Source organism: Solanum lycopersicum, chromosome 5, assembly GCF_036512215.1.
Source record: "Solanum lycopersicum chromosome 5, SLM_r2.1".
NCBI classification, from domain to species: Eukaryota; Viridiplantae; Streptophyta; class Magnoliopsida; order Solanales; family Solanaceae; genus Solanum; species Solanum lycopersicum.
Window position 1 is genome coordinate 22,264,838 of NC_090804.1, and position 15,841 is coordinate 22,280,678.

Below are 15,841 nucleotides of genomic sequence, written 5' to 3' on the forward strand. Positions count from 1 at the left end.
CCTTGTTTCTTTCTAGTATTGCCCTTTCCATAGGTGCAATGTCTGATATCCATGTTTCAGCAAATTTGATCATGTTTATGTGTTTTTTCATCATTTAATGCCTAATATCCTCTAGCATGGTAATAATTGATTTATGTCTAGCAGCTAAGATACAGGAATTGAAAGTCTCACACATGTTATTTTCTACAACATCACACTTGAAATGAGTCTGAAAAAAAGCTCTACACCAATTTATGGGATCATAATGTAGTAAGTCCTCTGTTATTTCCTTCTTACCTAGATTAGACATTGCGTGAACTTCTTCACCAAACTTGAATTCAAAAGAGGCCTTTGAGCATCTCCAAAACTGTTTCCTTCTTTCTTCTCCTTTCCAGTTAACATGACAATTACTCCATATATGTATAACACACATTCTTTTCTCAGCATTTGGTAACAACTCAAACAATACAGGAATAAGTCCCTAACAAAAAATATATACAAAATAAGTAATTGGAGTAGTAAAACTAAACTAAAAAAAGAAGAAATTGTATAAACATTACCTTTTGCATATCTGACATCACACTCAAACCTTCACCAGTTCCCAAGTTTAGATCAGCAATGATATAACTTATGAACCAGCTCCAACTATGTTTTGTTTCTGTATCGACAACAACCCAGACAATGGGATACATTTGATTGTTCCCATTCTTTCCAACAGCAACTAATAATTCAACCTTACAAGCTCCCTTGAGAAAACAACCATTGATATACCGTGGTTTCACGGTATAATTAATACCTTTTCCTTAAGTTTATTGTGTCTGAAAGCCTTTTTGTGCTAATTTTGATATAAGTTTTTCTTTGCTTTGCAGGAAATCTGTCTAAAACTGAATGTGGAGATTTTGAGCGAAAAATGCAGAAGAGACCACCTACGGAGCTTATGACGGTCCGTCGTGCTTGTGACGGTCCGTAGGTGGCAGCGTAGAGAAGCTGCTGAAGGAAGATGGGGAAGTCTGACCAAGTGTGGGATTACGAAGCTTGTGACGGTCCGTCATGGATATGACGGTCCGTCCTGCAGGTTCGTCGCGAAGATCAGAGAAGTGATCCCAGTACCCAGATTCCAAGAGTTGAAGTATTTGGTAACGAAGACCCTCGACGGACCGTCGTGCCTGTGACGGTCCGTCACACTTGCCGTCAAGGGGAATGAAGAAAGCAGCAGAAGAATTGCACCAAGTATGGGGCGACGGAGCCCACGACGGTCCGTCATGACCACGACGTTCCGTCGCGTGGTCCGTCGACCCAGCCGCGTTTTGACAGATTTCCAGTAATTAGAATCCTTGTTCAATTAGGTTTTTATTTTTTTATAAATAGTTCGAAAAACCTCATTTTTGAGGTTAGACTCTGGGAGATAAAACACCATATTATTAGACTTTGTTTTTCTGAGTTTTTGATTGTTGGAGATTCTTACAAGTAACTCTTGTTGATTAATCAAGCAAATTTTCAGACTTTATTCTTTCTCATTAAAGTAAGTACATGACTTCTTGTTTAATATATTTGAATATTGTGTATGGATATGAGGAACTAAACTCTATAACTAGGGTTGTGGGAACCATAGGCAAATAATGAGATAAACCCTAGCTAAAATAACAATTCTAGAATAGTGTCTTGTATGTATTAATAATTCTTTCGCTTAGAAATCTTTTTAACGGATGATCAACGTTAGAACTCGCCTTAATGCTACTTGCCGGACCAAGGAGGTAGATAATAGGAAAAGAATTATTAACATAGATTTAGTGTATACTATCTAATAGGCTAGTATTGATTGGTACGAGGTAATAACTGAGTCAAATATCGAATATGATGCTTAATATGAGGTAAGGATAAGGGTTAGGAAAGCAACACACGTAGCCGGACCAAGGTGCGGAGTGAGATTTTCTAGATGCCGGACCAAGGATTTAGAAATACATAGCTTATCACTTTGCATGCAAGATACTAGGAAAGAATTGTTATAGCTAGAATTATCAAGTTATGAACCTGTGGGGAACACGTAAACCCTAGTTACTTTGATTACTTGATTAAAACTCAACATTAAAAGCTGTTAAGTGTCTCTGTCAAGTTCGTTAGTTATTTTTTTTTATTTTATTAGGAAGTACAAAACCCCCCTTTTATGCTTTTACTTTTTAAGGAAGTCATCAACCGAACAATAGTAATAACAAGTTGGAGTTAAGTCTAGACTATTTTCCTCGTGGGAACGATCCCAACCTCACTAGTTGGGTTATTTACTTGACGCGACCGCTTTACTTCTCATTTGAGAAGTAAGTTTGAGCGTATCAAATTTTGGCGCCGTTGCCGGGGAATTTAGCTTTTAGATTAACTTGAACTTCTTACTATAGTTTAGTTGATATTTTCTGGATTTTACTTTGTTTTATTGTTTTTGATTCCTTTTCAGAATTATCCTCCTTGTATGCCAAATACACGGAGAGGAAGAGAACCGTTGTTCCCCTACGATCACGAGCTAGAACGTACACTGCGAAACATGAATCGTAACTTGGGAATCAATGATGAGGATCCAAACCAGAACATCCCAGCTCCAGCTGATGTTCATGGTCAGATGTTACCCGATGCTCCGGGTGAACATCAACAGAGGGGACAGAACCCCGCTCCACGGCCCCAAGCATACTACAGAGGCTATGATAACATAGCAGATTCGGACGGGCCACTGGTTTTGCCTCCTCTACCTACAGGCCACACTTTTGTGGTAACTAGTAGTCTGATGCAAATGCTCACTGCCAGAGGTTTTTTTTCAGGGCTACCTTCTGAGGATCCACATGCCCATATAGATAAGGTAAGGGCAGTGTGTAAAAGTTGTGTGGGGAGGCCTGATTTGGATCTAGATGTAATAGGTCTCAGAGTGTTTCCTCTCTCACTGACGGGAGAGGCTGCTATGTGGTTTACTGAGCTCCCATACAACTTCATTTTCACTTGGAACCAACTACGGGATGTCTTCTTAGCACGCTACTATCCGGTCTCCAAGAAATTAAATCACAAAGACAGGGTGAATAACTTTGTGGCACTACCAGGAGAGTCAGTTAGTAGTTCTTGGGATAGATTCACCTCATTCTTGAGAAGTGTCCCAAATCACCGTATTGATGATGAGTCACTAAAGGAATACTTCTATAGGGGACAAGATGATAACAATAAAGCGGTGTTGGACACTATAGCAGGTGGATCTTATGGAGAATGCCCTTATGCTGAGATTGCTGAGAAATTAGAGAAAATCTCCCGTAACAACAAAGCTTGGAGTACTAAAAAGTCCGATACAGGGAGAAACACCTTCGCAGTGCAGTCCACTCACAACCCAGCCACAGATGATATTCGGGAAGAAATGGCTCAGATGAGAACTGAGCTTGGGTTGGTACTAAAACATGTCACTGGGGGTGCAGAAAAGATTAATGCAGTCAACTACTTGGCTAAACCACCACCCCCTAACGGTGAATGTTACTATGAGGAGGATTCCTATGCAGTCAATGAACAAATGGGGGGTTTCCGACCAAGCGCCCAAGGCTCAAATCAGGATAATTGGCGCCAAGGTCAAGGTAACCAAGGTCGGAATCATGGTAACTACAACCGTGAGGGTCATTATGTCCGAGATGGTAACTACAACCGCGACAACAACTTCAACAAGAGTAACTATGGTAATAGAAACGACAGGAGTGGACCCTATGTTCCTCCTCAAAATCGTGAAGTTACTCCTAGGGATGGTGGAGATAGTATGGCGCGAGTTGAGGATATGTTGCACAAAATGATGAGGAGGTTCGATGCTAGTGATGAGCACATTAAAGAATTAAGGGGTGATTTAGCTAGTATTGGGCAAAAAGTGGACACACACGCAATTTCGATTAAACAGATCGAATTGCAAGTGGCCCAATTATCTGCGACAGTGAACACACGGCAACCGGGCACTCTTCCTAGCAACACTGTCCAAAATCCAAAGAATGATGCACACTGTATGGCAATTACTACTCGGGGTGGTAGGCAAACCATTGACCCACCCATGCCATCTGCTGAGAAAAATGTAAGAAAGGATAATGATAAGGTGGTAAAGGGTAGTGGTGAAATAGATGAAAGTAATGTAACAGATGCAGAAGTACCCATCAAGGTAATCCCCATGCCTAGGCCACCACCACCCTTCCCTCAGAGATTAGTGAAAAAGACTGAGGATGGTAAATACCGGCGCTTCATAACAATGTTGAAGCAGCTCTCTATCAATGTCCCTTTGGTAGAAGCTCTAGAACAAATGCCCGGTTATGCCAAATTTATGAAAGATCTGGTCACCAAGAGAAGATCGGTCACGTTTGAGGATGATGATAGATTGCAGCATTGTAGTGCTATCGCTACAAGATCCCTAGTACAAAAGAAAGAAGATCCGGGTGCGTTCACTATTCCTTGCACAGTTGGGTCATTACATTTTGCGAAAGCATTATGTGATCCGGGGGTAAGCATAAATCTAATGCCCCTCTCAATTTACAAGAAGTTGGGTTTGGGGGATCCAAAACCCACTGCGATGCGGCTACTGATGGCCGATCGGACTGTGAAAAAGCCCATAGGGATACTCCATGATGTGCTAGTAAAAGTGGAGTCATTCATCTTTCCAGCAGATTTTGTTATTCTTGATTGCGAAGTCGATTTCGAGGTGCCCATTATTCTTGGGAGGCCATTTCTTGCTACAGGTAGAGCCTTAGTTGACATGGAGAAGGGACAGATGACATTTCGGTTGAATAATGAAGAAGCAACCTTCAACATTTGTAGGACCATGAGGCAGAGTGGTGAGCTCCAATCGGTATCTGCCATATCCCACAAAGAAAAGATGAAGAAGGGGACTGAACAAAATTTGCAAAACAAGAGTTTGTGGTTGGGGATTCGGTACTTGTAGACAGTTCTGGGGTGCCTTGTCTTCCAGGTAGGCTCAAGTCCAAATGGACTGGCCCTTACTTGATTACCCAAGTATTCCCTCATGGGGCAGTTGAGTTAAAAGCCAAGGAGGAAGTGCGGTTTAAGAAGAATAGAGATAGAATAAAACTCTATTTTGGGCATAAAGCATCGGGCAATAAAGTGATAGAGGCATGCCATCTTGATGAAGTCTGAGTAATCAAGTGGCCCCAGTCGTGCCGCGACGTTAAATCTGGCGCTTGTTGGGAGGCAACCCAATACTTATCGTCTTTTTAATAATGGTAGCATTTTTCTATAAATGGGTTTTAAATTTGCAGGCACATCACCAGGAAATTCTGCAAAAAACTACTCCGCAGTAGCCACTGACGGATACAACGACAGACCGTCGCGAGTAAAATGGACCGTCGTATGCACCGTCACACCAGGTACATATTTCTGTCATTTTTGAAATTAGGGCACACACGACGGACACCACGACGGGGCGTCGCATGTGCGACGGAACGTCGTCGGGGAACCGTCGCGCGATTAATGAAATTAACCCGACCCGACCCGCTGGACCCCTTTTCGAAATTTGACTGTTTATACTCCCCACCCCTCCATATTCCACCCCATTACTTCCACTTCCTCTCATCTCCCCTCTCTTTTCCACTTCCACACTTCCCCCACTGATCATTACTTCCACAATCTCCCCAACCTTATTACTATCCGTTACTTGTCGGTGCTGCTGTTTTTGGTATCTACCTTGCCACCTGAATCATTCCCCACTTGTGTTTTCTCCATTTCCAAGGTATGTGTCTCTAAATTTGTACTCATTTCTCTTGTATTTTTGTTTATTAGTTATTATTAGATTCGTTCCTAGTCGTCTCTTGTTACCTTGATATGATTATGTCTAGACCTAGGCTCTAAATGTTTGAATTTGCCATGATAATAACCCCAGACATAGGTGATTTCACATTAATAGTTTCCTAGGTAGTTGGGATAGACACATAGAGGTCCACAACACTACACGACCATATGTGTTCATTGGGGTTGCTTAGGGTACCTACAGTTCTGTCTCTGATATTCAGAACGAGACCCCGATGACGGTCCGTCGTATTCACGACGGACCGTCGTAGGGTCCGTCGCATAAGCCCTAGCACCCTCCCCAACGACGCCTGTGACGGACCGTTGTCTTCACGACGGTCCGTCCTGCATGGTCGTCATGATGGTCAGAGACCCCTTTGAAAAGGGTCTCCAAAAATTTTCCAAGTGTCCAACGACGGACACTTACGACGGACCGTCATACACACGACGGTCCATCCTGCACGACCGTCATGATGGTCAGAGACCCCGATGATAAGGGTCTCCAAAAATTTTCCAAGTGTCCAACGACGGACACTTACGATGGACCGTCACACCCACGACGGTCCGTCCTGCACGACCGTCATGATGGTCAGAGACCCCTATGATAAGGGCCTCCAAAAATTTTCCAAGTGTCCAACGACGTACACTTACGATGGACCGTCACACCCACGACGGTCCGTCCTGCACGACCGTCATGATAGTCAGAGAACCCTCTTCTGAGGGTCTCCCATCATTTTCTAAGTGTCCAACGACGGATCCTTACGACGGACCGTCATACCCACGACGGTCTGTCCTGCTTAACCGTCATGATGGTCAGCGACCCCTCCTTCAGGGTTCCTTATATATACATATACCAAGTATAACACGACGGACCTCATGACGGTCCGTCATAGTCACGACGAGCCGTCATAGGTCCCGTCGTGTGGTATAGTTTCAATATTACTAACACATTTTTTTAAAGTTTCATGTCATATGATCTTGCCTGATTTGATTGCCACTACTCATACTAATATTGCCCCTTTACAGGTAATATCGACTATGGCACCCAAGCAAGACCGCACTTATGCACGCGGGCGATCTAAGTCTGTCGCCCCATCTGCACGCTTGATCATCAGGTCTGATGATGAGCGGGACCCTGAATACATGCCCCCAGGCACCTCCGCCCCTTCCCGTGCTACACGTGCCCCCAGAGCCACACCCAAGACGGTGGCGTCCGGCGTAGTCACTGCCTCCCAGTCTGATGAGGAGCGCACACTGACCGGCACACCCTCTGGGTCGGCCACAAATGAGGAAGGAGCGTCTGGCTCCTTGGGAGCATCCTGGTCCGAGGAAGCTTCAGGATCTGCTGAGGTTCCCGCACCCGCCACTGCTGCAGCGTCGGCCTCGTCTGATGAGGCTGACAGTTCAGACTCCACATCCAGCGCACCAGCCCCGGTCCCCACCCCAGCCTCTGACCAGCCAAATCGGTGGTGCGTTGAAGGCCAGTTTCAGGTTTACTCCGACGCGAAGTTCTTGACCGATAAAGGAGTAATGACTCGAACACTCACCCTGGAGCGGCGGGTACTTACAGGGAGTCTCCCCTCGATGCCGGAGATCCACAACATATTAACCAGGCATCGCCTAGAGTGGATAGCCCGTCCCTTGGGACGATACAGTGAGGAGATGGTCCGAGAGTTCTACGCGTCCTACGTAGCGACTCTCCGATCACAGATCGACAGGCGGGCTGCTCCCGCGCAACAGGCCCTATTGGAGCAGGTTCTAGTCCGGGGCGTGCAGGTTGACATTTCCCTGCCCGCCATCCGCCGGTTCCTATACGGCGAGAGTGCAGATGCTACTCGGACCCCCATCACTGCCGAGTTTGACTACCGCTGGCAGGTAGTGAAGGATGGACAGTTCCTGCGAGAGCCAGCACTGAGGGAGACCACCAAGCGGTGGATGGCCCTACACTTATCAGTCGACGGAGAGGGTGCAGATTGGGTCACCGAGCCGAAGGGGGCCATCAAGAAGGCCAACCTCACGTTCGTCGCCAAGTTCTTGTGGCTGCTCGTGCGTCACTGCCTTTCCCCCACAGCTGCTGATAACATAGTCACCTGGGATCGAGCAGTGCTGATGGCGGCGATGATAGCCGGCTTCGAGGTGGACTATGCATGGCTTCTCCAGGCAGTCATGCACGAGAGGGCATTCAAGGTCACCACCACCTACCCCTTTCCGTGCATGATCTTTGCCCTTTGCAGGTCTGCAGGTGTGCCCATATGGCACATAGATCAGTTGAGGACCCCGCCGGGTACCGTTGACGTCGGCCTCATCAGAGACGAGGCCAATGAGTTGGCCCTACGTCGAGGGCCCCGTCCAGAGCTGCCACCACTATCTGATGACCTTGCGGATACGGTGGCCCAGGACCGCACAGCTACACAGGCATCCACGGACACTACCCCGGTCGAGTCTATCCCGGGTAGCAGCACAGCCCCTCAACCGACACCGGCCCCGCTTGCCCGAGTCCAAAAACTGGAGGCACAAATGGCCACTCTTCTGCATCATATCTAGCCGTGGATGCAGAAGTCTATTGCTGAGTCTGAGGCGCGTATGGAGAGGCAGATGCAGCGGAAGATTGCTGAGGTTAACCAGCGCCTCGATGCCTTTGAATTGAGAGTATTAGCTCGACCAGCCCCTCCGGTAGATGTGTCGACTCTCCAAGCTGCAGTCGCCAGTCTTCGTGCAGACATCGACACGATCCTAGCGGCAAGAGTGTCAGAGTCTGTCGAGCCTGCTGAGGATACTGTATTGGCGGCTCTGTTTCCTACTCCAGACATTCCCCCATCTTCCCCGAGAGAGAGTGACAAGAGGCGGAGGGGTCGATCAGAGGATGAGGCGCGAGCAAGAAAGAAGGAGCGCCGAGAGATGGAGGCCGCGAGGAGAGCCTCACTTGCTGAGGCAGAGGCACACCAGATCAGAGCATCACAGATGGCGGCTGGGGCGTCTAGCTCCCGCACTGTAGAGACAGCAGGAGGCACTACTGAGGGTGCAGTTGTTGCTGAGGAAATCACTGAGGGTGTCCAGATTGCAGAGGATGTGGGTTCTGGGAAACCAGACCCACCAGCTTGTTGATCGACGGCGCTATGCGCCACAGGTTTGCTTCACCTACCCCTCTAATCTTTAGATTTTTTTATGCATTGGGGACAATTGCATGCTTTTTTGTTAGGGGTGGGGTAAATGGAAAGTGAGTGTTAGGGTGAAGTCTGAGTAGCCCAACTCACTATCCTCTTTTGGGGTTTTCTTGTTTGTATTCTTTTTCCCCAAAAGACTGATTACTTTTTCTGTTGAACCGGCACGTTATATCTTTTGTACATAGTTTAACTCTGAAGCATGATGGCTGAAATGATATCCCGATAAAACTGGAAAAGGTTGCATGAAAAGGCGTAGTAACTGATAATTGTGTGGATCTAAACATGAAATAGAGTTACACCATAGCACTACCCTAAACCTTCAAGTCGAACTAGGTGTCTGATAATCTGGTATAGTGATGATATGTCAAGTGAGTGTGAGGAAATTTGAATAGTCCACTACTGATACTGAGCTAGAACTTGCCTGGTTAGTCCTGCTAAAAGTAAGCTGTAACATACAATTAGGAAAGGATCATAGGCCCTTATTCAATATAGCCCATTTCTAGCCTAAATAAAAGAAACCAAATGAAAGTTATCCTTCGTTGATCCAAATAATTTGAGCTTAAAATTAGACCTTTCTTTTTCACCCCAACTGATCTTTTCTGGGAACAATATGTTGGCCCTGGTCCCTCCTTGGACATGTGCACCTCAGCTTATGCCAAAAGCATAAGTTGAGGGTGGCTAATGTATAAACAACCTTCGTTATGGCCCTGACCCGATTTTGGGTATTGTGTACCTTGACTCATGGCAAAGCCATGAGTTGAGGGTGGCTGTTTTGAGGAATGCTCTGGAAAGTGGGGTTGAAAGAACAAAAGTAAAGTGACTCAAGAACTCGTAAAAAAAAGAAATATTCAAGAATTACAAACAAGAAAAGAAAAGAGTCACTTACACAAACGAAGAAAGAAGGGAAACAGCAAGGTGAAAGAATAGGAGAAACTGGGCGAGATAAAGTGATATAGAGCGGAAGGTTTAGCCGATATGTCAAGGAGGGCAAAAAGTCACTAAAGTATACCTAAATATACCCTACCTGACTCTGAGCCTACGTTACAAGCTAAAAAAGTCCTATCGTGATCCTAAGGGTTGTATAGCGAACTTAAGGCAGTGAAAATAAGGGCAAGCTTATGGCAATAGGTATGAATGAGTGTGACTTTGTTCTGAGAGCGAGTGTTGAAATGTAATCCTTATACTCAAACTAAAATCATTGTGTGAAAAATGAGGATTTTGTTCTAAAGTGAGGACACTAGTTGCAATACCGGAATTATTAGCACCTCGGTGAGAAATTGAAGAGGATAGGTGTTAGTGCATGATGAGTCTGTGTCATGTTCGAATCCCACAAAAGTCAAGCCTAATAATGATAGCATGCATAGATTTGATGGGATTAGTCGGGGTTGATAGCCAAATGATTGCAAAGGATAAAACATGAATACTATTGTACAAAGATTGTGTAGTGAGTCATAGTGCGTCGCTTGAGGACAAACAACGAATTTAAGTTTAGGGTGTTGATATACCGTGGTTTCACGGTATAATTAATACCTTTTCCTTAAGTTTATTGTGTCCGAAAGCCTTTTTGTGCTAATTTTGATATAAGTTTTTCTTTGTTTTGCAGGAAATCTGTCTAAAACTGAATGCGGAGATTTTGAGCGAAAAATGCAGAAGAGACCACCTACGGAGCTTATGACGGTCCGTCGTGCTTGTGACGGTCCGTAGGTGGCAGCGTAGAGAAGCTGCTGAAGGAAGATGGGGAAGTCTGACCAAGTGTGGGATTACGAAGCTTGTGACGGTCTGTCATGGATATGACGGTCCGTCCTGCAGGTTTGTCGCGAAGATCAGAGAAGTGATCCCAGTACCCAGATTCCAAGAGTTGAAGTATTTGGTAACGAAGACCCTTGACGGACCGTCGTGCCTGTGACGGTCCGTCACACTTGCCGTCGAGGGGAATGAAGAAAGCAGCAGAAGAATTGCACCAAGTATGGGGCGACGGATCCCACGACGGTCCGTCATGACCACGACGTTCCGTCGCGTGGTCCGTCGACCCAGCCGCGTTTTGACAGATTTCCAGTAATTAGAATCCTTGTTCAATTAGGTTTTTATTTTTTTATAAATAGTTCGAAAAACCTCGTTTTTGAGGTTAGACTCTGGGAGATAAAACACCATATTATTAGACTTTGTTTTTCTGAGTTTTTGATTGTTGGAGATTCTTACAAGTAACTCTTGTTGATTAATCAAGCAAATTTTCAGACTTTATTCTTTCTCATTAAAGTAAGTACATGACTTCTTGTTTAATATATTTGAATATTGTGTTTATGGATATGAGGAACTAAACTCTATAACTAGGGTTGTGGGAACCATAGGCAAATAATGAGATAAACCCTAGCTAAAATAACAATTCTAGAATAGTGTCTTGTATGTATTAATAATTCTTTCGCTTAGAAATCTTTTTAACGGATGATCAACGTTAGAACTCGCCTTAATGCTACTTGCCGGACCAAGGAGGTAGATAATAGGAAAAGAATTATTAACATAGATTTAGTGTATACTATCTAATAGGCTAGTATTGATTGGTACGAGGTAATAACTGAGTCAAATATCGAATATGATGCTTAATATGAGGTAAGGATAAGGGTTAGGAAAGCAACACACGTAGCCGGACCAAGGTGCGGAGTGAGATTTTCTAGATGCCGGACCAAGGATTTAGAAATACATAGCTTATCACTTTGCATGCAAGATACTAGGAAAGAATTGTTATAGCTAGAATTATCAAGTTATGAACCTGTGGGGAACACGTAAATCCTAGTTACTTTGATTACTTGATTAAAACTCAACATTAAAAGCTGTTAAGTGTCTCTGTCAAGTTCGTTAGTTATTTTTTTTTTTTTATTAGGAAGTACAAAACCCCCCTTTTATGCTTTTACTTTTTAAGGAAGTCATCAACCGAACAATAGTAATAACAAGTTGGAGTTAAGTCTAGACTATTTTCCTCGTGGGAACGATCCCAACCTCACTAGTTGGGTTATTTACTTGACGCGACCGCTTTACTTCTCATTTGAGAAGTAAGTTTGAGCGTATCAACCATCAAATCTAATTATATTTTTACACCCCTCCAACCATCCTTGCTTAAATACATGAAAGCATACATAAAAATACATAAAAAGGTTCTTCCTTGGTTCAGTTTCCTTATCAATTTTTTCCCAACAAGAGCTTCCAAGATTGGTTTGTTTGATCACATCTGCATAGTCACACAATCTGGCGAATTCCAGATTCCAATCACCCATGTCTTCCCTCATAATTTTCTGTTTAGCCCTGTAACAAAGAGTCTTACCAACATAAAGACCCAATGTCTTTCTAACCAAATCTTGAATTTCCCAAATCCTTATGTATGGTTGAGATATAATTCTGTCCTTAAACTTTCTAGCAATAAACTTTGAATTACACAACTTATTTCTGTTTAATGGAATACACTTGTGAATAGGATGATAGTTCTTTACAATAAAATCACCCGAGTCCCTGTTAATCGAAACATATAACAACCACTTACACTTAACATTTTTGCACTTCACCCTCACTCTATGTTTTTCATTAGGTCTTAGCTTTAACTGTCTTCTATACTCTACATCATAATCTGCCACTGCTTTCCTGAACTGATCTTCCCCTTCAAAGACCATTCCAAGCTAAAAAATTGACACTTCACTATCTTCATCATACCTAACCTTTTTGGTTCTCCTTTTAGCAGGTATGTCTACTCCCCTAACATCATCCACATCTAGTTGTTCATCACTATCATCACTCCAACAGTCAGAGCTATCAATGTAATCTTCATCTCCACCCAATTTTCCAGCATATTCGTCAGTTTTGTTCTTTCCAATATCCTCAAAACCTCTATCTATACCACCAGCTTCTCCAACTGGTATTTCTTCAAATTTAGTAGCCTTTTTTCTCTGTTTTTTGTTTCTTCTTTCTTCTCTAAATGCTCTCAGCTCCTCATCAATATCTGAACCATCTTCTGAAGGTATATCTAAATCTGAATCACTACTCGAGAAATCAGATGCATCTTCTCCACCTAGGTTATCATCCACTTCCTCTCCACCTAGGCTAACATGCTCACCCTCACCACCCTCACCAGTAAGGTTAACAGCTTCACCCTCACAACCCTCACCACTAAGGTTACAAGCCTCACCTTCTTCACCTAAGTTAACAGCCTCACCATCTTCACCATTAGTTAGATATCCTATAGTTACCTTAGTGTCAAGTAAGGGTTTATCTAATACATGACAGACATATACTTCAAAAGTGTCCTCATGTTTTAAGTCTTTAATAAGGTGTAGTAAATGTTGGTCAGTTGTAATTAGGATCCATTTTTTATTCAATAAATCTTTAACATAAAAGCCTCCAACAGTTTCATACCCTAATTCTTTAGTATAATACAATAGTTTTAAAATGAAAAAGTGGTCCTTGATGATATACTTTAGTGCAGACACACAGTTTCCAACATAAGTAGGGACAACCGCTAACTCAGATAAGATTCCACCATGGTAAATCTTCGTAAATATGATTCCCTCCATGGTCAATTGTTAGCAGCCCCCTACAAAATATCAAGCAAACCCAAGATTTAACGGAATATACTCATACAAACAACTAAAAAACAAAGCTTTAAATCATACTTTTGAGTAATAGTAAAGAATGGATAGAATATCCGCAAACCCTACATTTTGACAAAACCACAACTTTATGAAATTCATATAAGAAAGCATGTAAAGAAAAAAAATCAAACTTACAGGAGGATAGATCGTAACACGAAGAAGAGGAATCAAACAACAATCGAACAAGGAACTGGAATGAATCGCGAGATGGAGAGCTTGAAATCAAAAGAAATTGTGAAGTTAGAGAGAGAGAGAGAGAGAGAAAGAGAAATGTTCTGTAAAAGTTAAAGATTTGGGAATTTTCCCAAATTTAGGCATTAACAAATACACGTGGGATACACGTGGGACTTTTTAAATGGTCATTCAATACGCATCAGATACACGTGGGGCGGTTAACTACACGCGCCACATAATTAATGAAAAATGATTAAAAAATGGTTTTACGGTTCAAATCTGGGGTGGTTAAGGTGTTCAATAGGTAGTATGTCTAGTTAAGGTGTCTAAGTGAATAATCGGGACAAGTTTGAGTGGCCGCATATGACTTTGGCCTTTATAATTTCTATACTATGCTATATCAAATATACGAATATCATCAAATACAACACTTATATTTTCATATTATTACAAACTAAACAACACGAAAAAAATACCAAATAAATTAAATATATTATGTAAAAAACCACCAATTCAGTTGTGGTTTATCATACATTCATAATGCGTCCCATCATTCGTTGTATTTATTTGGAATGCAACATTATTGGTATCCATGATTGAATAATCCTTAAGAATTTAAGAGGTAGACAATTTTTTTTGGTTATTTTTTTTTTAATGGGAGAAAATGTATCACCAATCTGAGTAAGATTGAAAAGTAAAAGAATGAGAGAAAATAAAAAAAAAAAAGAATAAATTATTGGAAACATAAGTACGTTTTACTTCACTTACGTTAATTAATTGTATCAAAAAGAAAGAAAAAAACAAAATAATATTTGAAAAACACAGTTACATGTGTATTAGAAACTGTAATTGGAGAGATAAAAAATAAAATAAAATTTACTACCATAAACATTTTCCAAAAAAATTAGGCACATAATCCGAAATAGAGGTTAGAAGTAAATTGAAATTAAATTATCAATTAGATTCCAAAATTAATTTTTCTGCTATGTTTGTGATTTAAAAACAACGTTTATAATTAATTGGAAGTATGTGCATATATTGTTGATTAAAATCTTAAGCAGTACATCATTGTAATTTTAACATTTTTAAAATCACCTAAAATTTACAACAACATACAATCCTAATATGGTTAAATTTAGAACTAACGATCAAAATCAAACATCTAATTCTGTCAGTAACACAAAAAAATATCAACCAAATTTGTTGTATTTATATTATCTATATACTATGTCAAATACACAAACACCATCAAATACAATATTAATATTTTCATAGCATAAGAAAAATTCACGAAAAAATATCAAATATATTAAATACATTATGTAAAAGAATCACCAATTTAATCATGCTATATCACATCTACGCATGTGTTTCATCCATAAGTTTAGCTAGAATTGAAACATTATTGGTATTTATAGTTGAATAATATTTCAAAACCGTTTTTTAATAAAAGAAAATGTATAATCAATCGAAGTAGATTAAGGAAGATAAAAGAATGAGGGAAAATCACGAAATAAGAGAAAGAACGAATTGTTGGAAATACATATAAATAAAGTTACTTTACTTACATTGACTTCATCAAAAAAGAAGAAAATAAAATAATAATTGAAAAGCACAATAACATGTGTATTAGAAACAATAATTGGAGAGACTAAAATAAGAAAATCTAATATCATAATGTCGTCTCCAAAAATTAGGCACATAATCCGAAAAAAGAGGAGTGAAATAAATTGAAATTAAAAAATTAAAAAAATAAATTGAATTCAAAAGTTAATTTTGCGGTCATGTTTGTATTTAAAATATTACGTTTAAATTTTTTAAAAAGGCTTAAGTCATCGAATCACCCCTCAAAGTTGTCCACATAATTCACTTAGACACCTCAATTAAGATTTATATCTATTGAACACCTAAATTGTTCAAATATGTACCTATTAGACACAAAATGTTGATATGACAAAAAATGTGTATTGCACTTCCCTGAAGCGTGTGAAAAGATTTAAAAAATGTTTTTTTTTTAATATTTTTTTCTTCTTTTATTGACACTTGGCATTATAATTAACTTAAAAAATATTTTTCTTCTTTTAGTTACACTTTTTTCAA